Source organism: Salvelinus sp. IW2-2015, linkage group LG22 (assembly GCF_002910315.2).
Source record: "Salvelinus sp. IW2-2015 linkage group LG22, ASM291031v2, whole genome shotgun sequence".
NCBI classification, from domain to species: domain Eukaryota; kingdom Metazoa; phylum Chordata; class Actinopteri; order Salmoniformes; family Salmonidae; genus Salvelinus; species Salvelinus sp. IW2-2015.
The window spans coordinates 17,927,134-17,935,227 of record NC_036862.1 but is presented as its reverse complement, the minus strand read 5'-3'; positions in this window follow the sequence as shown (position 1 = coordinate 17,935,227).

Below are 8,094 nucleotides of genomic sequence, written 5' to 3'. Positions count from 1 at the left end.
AATAAGAAGATTGTGGGAGCAGTACTGATAGATTTCATTGCAGCCTTTGATATAGTGATGGAACATTTTATGTTGGTGATTTTCTATTTAGACATTTCTGCGTTCTATGTTTGTGCTTTTCTAATAACTGTTCATGCAAGTGATTGATTGAACAAACCCTCACTATCAGTATCTGCAATTTGGCAGTATGTCCAGACCCTTGTTTTGAGAACGAAATATATCTCAGTTTCAAGGTCTCAGCTTAGAGAAGAAGCCTCGTGAGGTATTGGTCTGTCACATGCATGACCCAGTATTGGTTGGTCACATGAATGAAGCAAACGTTAATTTTGAATTAATTATGAATAAGCCAAAATATTGACTTGGCTGCGTTATTTAAAACCTCTTAGGGATCCCTAAGCGTGAATCCCGCTCGAATCCCGTTAGCGGGATCGATTTGACAACATCCAGTGAAATTGTAGCGCGCCAAATTCAAACTACAGAAATATCAATATTCAACCTTCACGAAAATATAAGTGTAATACATCAAAATAAAGCTTAACTTCTTGTTAATCCAGCCACTGTGTCAGATTTCAAAAAAGCTTTACGGCAAAAGCAAACCATGCGATTATCTGAGGACAACCCCCCGCATACAAACACATGAAAAAAAAAATTCAACCAGGCAGGTGCGACACAAAAGTCAGAAATAGCCATATAATAAATGCCATACCTTTGAAGATCTTCTTCTTTTTGCAAATGTCTCAGTGACACAATGAATGGTTGTTTTGTTTGATAAATTCCTTCTTTATAACCACAAAATGTTAATTTATTTGGCGCGTTTGATTCAGAAATACACCGGTTCCAACTCGCCCAACATGACATTTACATTTAAGTCATTTAGCTGACGCTCTTATCCAGAGCGACTTACAAATTGGAAAGTTCATACATATTCATCCTGGTCCCCCCGTGGGGAATGAACCCACAACCCTGGCGTTGCAAGCGCCATGCTCTACCAACTGAGCCACACGGGACCACGTGTGGTCCAAACATAGATACAAAGTATCTAATAAGTTACCTGTAAACTTGGTCCAAACATTTCAAAGAACGTTCCTAATCCAACCTCAGGTATCCTAAAATGTAAATAAATGATAACATTTTAGACAGAATAAACTGTTTCTAATACCGGATAAAAACAACGTGAAGCGCCCTCCAGTTCACGCGCAACAAAAGACTAAAGCCCTTCAGAGTGACACCTACAAAGAACAGCCCTACTTCTTMATTTCTCAAAAGAAAAACATCGAACAATTTCTAAAGACTTTTGACATCTAGTGGTAGCCATAGGAACTGCAATCTGGGCCCTAATAAATCAGGTCTCTCATAGAAAACCATTGGAAAACACAGTGACCTCAATTTTTTTCCCCCCCTGGATGGATTGTGCTCGGGGTTTCGCCTGCCAAATCAGTTCTGTTATACTCGTAGGCATTATTCTAACAGTTTTAGAAACTTCAGAGTGTTTTCTATCCAAATCTACTAATTATATGCATATCCTAACTTCTGGGCCTGAGTAGCAGGCAGTTTACTTTGGGCACAATTTTCATCCGGACGTGAAAATAATGCCCCCTATCCCAGAGAGGCTAACCTTTACAGGATCGGTGTCCCCCCCCCCGCAGGACGGTTGAGCTAACGTGCGCTAATGTGATTAGCATGAGGTTGTAAGTAACAAGAACATTTCCCAGAACATAGACATATTTGACATGGGCAGAAAGCTTAAATTCTTGTTAATCTAACTGCACTGTCCAATTTACAGTAGCTATTACAGTGAAAGAATATCATGCTATTGTTTGAGGAGAGTGCACAGTTATGAACTTGAACATTTATTAATAAACCAATTAGGCACATTTGGGCAGACTTGAAACAACATTTTGAACAGAAATGCAATGGTTCATTGGATCAGTCTAAAACGTTGCACATACACTGCTGCCATCTAGTGGCCAAAWTCTAAATTGCRCTTAAACTGGAATAATATACTGTGGCCTTTCTCTTGCATTTAAAATATCATGAGAAGAAAAAAAAATCATGTTTTTTTTTTGTATTATCTTTTACCAGATCTAATGTGTTATATTCTCCTACATTCATTTCACATTTCCACAAACTTCAAAGTGTTTCCTTTCAAATGGTATCAGGAATATGCATATCCTTGCTTCAGGTCCTGAGCTACAGGCAGTTAGATTTAGGTATGTCATCTTAGGCAAAAATGGAAGAAAAAAAAGTGTCATTATTCATCCTCCACCAAACTTTACAGTTGGCACTATGCATTCGGGCAGGTAGCATTCTCCTGGCAACCTACAAACCCAGATTTGTCTGTTGGACTGCCAGATAGTGAAGCGTRATTCATCACTCCAGTCCAATGGCGACAAGCTTTACACCACTCCAGCCGATGCTTGGCATCGCGCATGGTGATCTTAGGCTTGTGTGTGGCTAATCAGCCAAGGAAACCCATTTCATAAAGCTCCCGACGATCAGCTATTGTTCTGACGTTGCTTCCATAGTCAGTTTGGRACTCGGTAGTGAGTGTYGCAACTGTGGAAAGACAATTTGTACGTTCTCCGCTCTTCAGCACTCGGTGGTTCCATTCTGTGAGCTTGTGTGACCTACCACTTCGTGGCTGAGCCGTTGTTGCTCCTAGACGTTTCCACTTCACCATTACAGAACTTACAGTTGACCGGGGCAGCTCTAGCAAGGCAGAAATTTGACAAACTGACTTGTTGGAAAGGTGGCATCCCATGATGGTGCCATGGTGAAAATCACTGAGCTCCTCAGTAAGGCCAGTCTACTGCCAATGTTTGTCWATGGAGATTGCATGGTTGTGTGCTCGATGTTATWSAACTGTCAGCAACGGGTGAATATGAAATTGCAGAACCCACTAATTTGAATGGGTGTCCATATACTTTTGTATAAATAATGTATTTGGTTGAATAAGTAATAAAAAGATAGGAGTCAAAATGATTGGCTCCYCTGTTTTCAAAACTCTAGCACCATCCACTTGTGAGGATAACGACACAGTTCAATAGGGCTCAGAAAGGAGAGGGTTGAGAAAAATCCTTGGTGCATAGTAGTAAAACACTGCCATCTAAAGGATTTTAATAAGCAATCTACAGATATCATGTCTCCAAGGAAATAAAGGCTGGGGTCTTTGAGTGAATCTCAATTGTATTGATTCCTCATGTCCTCCTTTCCGGCTAACAATGCGTTTAGCCTACTAAACTACCTCATTACTTGAGTTCTACTATGGTGTTTTTGTAAGTGTACATTTGTAAGTGTTATTTTTTTAACTTACATAATTGTTTCAATCCTTTTGCACCCTCTGCTGTTGGTGATACAGTATAGCATGCCTTACAGTTACTGTATCGCAGTGTGGTATATGATGGTAGTTAGTCCATATCTACACTAGGTGGCAGTAGTGTATTGGAATGTAGCATAATAGGAGGGGGAATACCAATTCATACATTTTTATTTTATTGAATAAGGTACTGAATTTAGAAGACCAAACCACAGTATTATAACATACTTTGCCAGACAGGAAAATCCTGAAGAAGTAGAAAAGAAATGGTTCAGTTTATGCTACTGTTTCACCTGATATACAGTATAATAAGAACAACTTCCAATGATATAGTTTAGGGATGGGCACCGTTGATAGGGGTGGGGGGGGACACAAAAAATCTGAACTCATCATGAGGAGCTCCAGTGGCTCACGGGTCTGTGTACCCACATCCATACCTACACATGCAGTCAGAGCCAGCCCTACCCTTTTGGGGGCCCTTGGTGTTATGTGGGGTTATGTTTTCCATTCATAATACAACCTACTATGCAGGAATTTCAATAGGGCACTGCATGTGTAACCTATTAACTGTACTCAGAACATTTAGTCGGTACTCCAATAGGAATGTAGAATTATCATCCCATCACTCTAGCAAACTTTCCCAGAAAACTGTTTATGAATGTAAACCGTTAAACTGGTTTGTTGAGTGTAGGGAAAATGAACAAGACATATTTTAGCACATATAGTACCACTACTCATCCAAAACTTGCTGAAAGTTCTCCTTGAAACAACAAATTCAGATTTACAGTTTGCGTGCCTTGAACAAATATTTACATAAGTGTTTGTCTCGCATTAGCAGGTATATGAATCACGTTTCATTGATACTTGGAGCACCATGAATGTGTTGGTTGGGTATTGGAAGAGTGACTTTCTATAGGAACTATGAGACAAGCCTCTACATGCTCTGTTGGGGCTGTAATTCATCTTTAGATTTGTTTCAATAGATAATGCCAATATGCTTTCATTGAGGATCACTTTTCTAAAGATGTTCGTCATTGAGTTATCCCTCACAGAAAAACGACATGATTTCACACGTGTGAATGTGTTTTAGGAACACTTCAAAYAAAGGACAAACAGTGTTTTCAAATGACAGATTTGACACACATGACTGCGTTGTATTTACAGTCATTTTTATTCAACATCTCATCACCTGGGATTTGACCTCGTAACCTCTYGGTTCACAGCATTCCGATCTTTCTGTTGCGCCACCACATCTGCAGGGTTGGGGAGTAACGGATTACATGTAACAGATCCGTTACATGTAAGGGATTGCAAAAACACGGTAAATGTAATCCGTTATGTTACCAGAAAAAATATTKTAATCAGATTACAGATACTTTAGAAAAACTAGACAATTACTTTTAAATTCAGAAAGGATGTTTGCGGAAAAWAATATTTGACACTTCTCTGTTTTCTCAATGACATTCAAATCAGCATTGAAAAAAGGCGCAAGTTTAAGTTTGTTCCACCTGAGCGAGTCTGACCACAAGTCAGAGACCACTATGATGACACACCAAATGTGTTTGATGGATCGCRGGAAAAGAGCAGGAATAGTCTTTTGTAGGCTACAGTCCAAGCTTTGTCTTCCAATGGTGCGACTGCTGTCGGCATCCTAAGATTATYCAACTTGAATAAACCCTTGGAGGTAAGGATGACAGCAGGGGTGTAGTCTACGGTGATACGGATATCACTTATTATTGATATCTACAAAGCTCATTGATGTGAATCACACTGCTGCTCTCTCATTTAKCTATTTGCGCCTTACGGATTGTGGTTGTTGTGGATGGCTGTTCGCAAATCTAAATGTGTATTTGAACCCAATRATGGTTGAATTCAAGAAGTTTAAACTGCCTATCAATCATTGTTTTTGAAACCAGTGGACAGCCAGGGGAAAATGCGCTCTTGCAACAGCTACATAGTTCCGATCCCAGCCTGTGGAATAAAAGTGTGGCTTTTATTGCTCAATCTAATTCATGCTGATAAAATAAATAAATCCATAGGTCTAATGGACACATGCTCAAATTCGCACACTTTTGACAGACTTAAAGGGGCAGTCTGTAGTTGTATATATATATGCACTGATTCTTGAAGAATATAATTTATAAATGTCTCATGAGCTTAATTCAACTGTCACACTCCATGAGAACCCAAAATGTAAGTTTGTTTTTCTCCAATGTTTGTAAACATTGTAAATGCGGAATAGCCTTATAACATGGTTAAAACAATCATTTTGATGTCATGGATGGTCAGTCCTTGCATCCTAWTAATCTGAGAGTGGTTACATTTCTCCAGGCCCAGAACAGAGGCGGGGCAACCATTTTATAATTGTTTCATCTGTGGATTTGCCCTATAAACAGCTGCATATTAGCAAGATATCAAACTGTCACCAACAAACAGGTAAACAATAGCAATAGGCCTATAGCAAATGCAGCATATGGCATTCATTTCTGACATGTAAATAGCACTTTTTAGTAGTGCTCAATTCTGGGGACATTGCCCTGTGTAGGGTGTCGTCTTTCGGGTGGGACGTTCAACGGGTGTCCTGACTCTCTGTGGTCACTAAAGATCCCATGGCACTTATCGTAAGAGTAGGGGTGTTAACCCCGGTGTCCTGGCTAAATTCCCAATCTGTCCCTCATACCATCATGGCCACCTAATCATCCCCAGTTTACAATTGGCTCATTAATCTCCCCTCCTCTTCCCTGTAACTATTCCCCAGGTCGTTGCTGTAAATGAGAATGTGTTCTCAGTCAACTTACCTGGTAAAATAAGGGTTACATAAAATAAATATAAGGTATGAAGGTAAGACCCAGATGTAGACCACGTCGAATAAACAATAGTTTAATATACCAACAGGGGCAGGCAATAGACAGATCAAGGCAGGCAGGGGTCAGAGGTGGGGCAACGGTTCCGGGTAGCAAGCAGGCTCAGGGTAAGGCAGAGGTCGGTAATTCAGAGGAGGGCAAAGGTACAGGTCGGCAGGCAGGCTCAGGGTCAGGGGCAGGCAGAGTGGTCAGGCAGGTGGGCTCGGAGTCAGGGCACGCAATGGTCAAAACCTAAAATCCCTATGATTTTAAAAACAGAGCAGGTTTTGGCCTCTTGTATGTTAATGTCAGAAGTCTTTTTCCAAAAATAGACATGATTAGAATATGGGCCAAAATGACAAATGCAGACGTAATGGTTTTATCAGAAACTTGGCTAAAGAAGTCTGTGTCAAATAACTCGATTTCTATTGATGGGTACATTGTTTTTATAACGGATCGGATGAGTAAAGGAGGGGATGCAATTTATGTGAAATTCGAGTTTAACACCTTTGAAATTCTCTCGATTACCAAAGCCAAACATTTTGACTTGCTTGCGGTTAAAGTGAACATATATAAGGACTCCCACATCACTGTAGTCAGCTGCTACAGACAGCCCTCGGCTTCGGGAGACGTACTTAACTCTCTTTCTGATGTCCTGCACAAGCTAAATGACTCTGAATTCATTCTTTTAGGAGATTTGAACTGGGACATGCTTACATCTGTATCGGACTCTTTTAAAGAACTGTGTGACTCTCTGAATCTCGCTCAATTAATTAATGTGCCGACAAGACCGAATCCCAGAGCACCTAACAAATCAACTCTGTTGGACATTGTTCTAACGAAGACCCCTCACAAATACACATGGACTGGGATATTCTGTAATGATGTCAGTGATCACTGTGCTATTGCTTGTGTTAGAAATACAAACATGACCAAAGCCAAACCCTGTTATATTTTTAAAATACATTTTAGACAGTTTGATGAGCAAGCGCTCTTACTTGATCTGTACCATAATATTGACAGAGTAAATCTGATTCCCGATGTTGACACTGCCTGGGACAATTTTTATATGAAATTTGTGTCCATTTGTGATAAGCATGCCCCTGTGAAGAAATTTTGAATCAGTGGAAGGGACACTAACTTGGCAGAATTAATTTGAAAGAGAAATATCTCTTGGGCTCCTTCAGAGTGCTAAGAAACAAATGCCCAGGATTGATCAGGAAGTCCAAATCAGATTACTATTTAAATGCAGTCACAGAGAACCTAAACAACCCTACCAAGTTCTGGAAGCTAAACAAATCAGTGTCAGGTTCTAATGTATCCTCTGTCCTTCCTGACCATTTAATGATGGATTCTAATGAAATGAAGGATAAAGTCAATATTGTAGGGTTTTTTAACAAGCACTTCATATCTGCTGGTTCAGTTTTTGATAATGGTGGTGCCCAGGCCTCTAATGTAAGCTCTGTTACAGTCAACTATGATATAGGCCCTCATGTGAACCATTTTAACTTTGAGCCTGTTTCTTATACTGAGGTCTATAAAGCACTAAAGGCTATAGGCACTAAAAAGTCTGCAGGTCCAGACAACCTGGACCCCTACTCTCTTAAAGCTAGCAGCTGGTATTATTACTGAACCTGTGGCTCACATTTTCAACTTGAGTCTCTTGACCAATTCCATACCCAGCATTTGGAAATCAGCTTATGTCCTCCCAATGCTAAAGGGTGGAGATCCATCAGATGCTAATAACTATCATCATATCTCTAAACTCTCTGTCCTGGCCAAAGTCTATGAATCCATAGTGAACTCACAGTTAAAAAACTTCTTAATTGAAATAACATACTGAGCGGGGTTCATTGGTTTAGGAACTATCTTTCTGACAGAATACAATGTGTATATACAAGTCAAGATTTYTAGAGATTAATAGAGGTGTGCCCC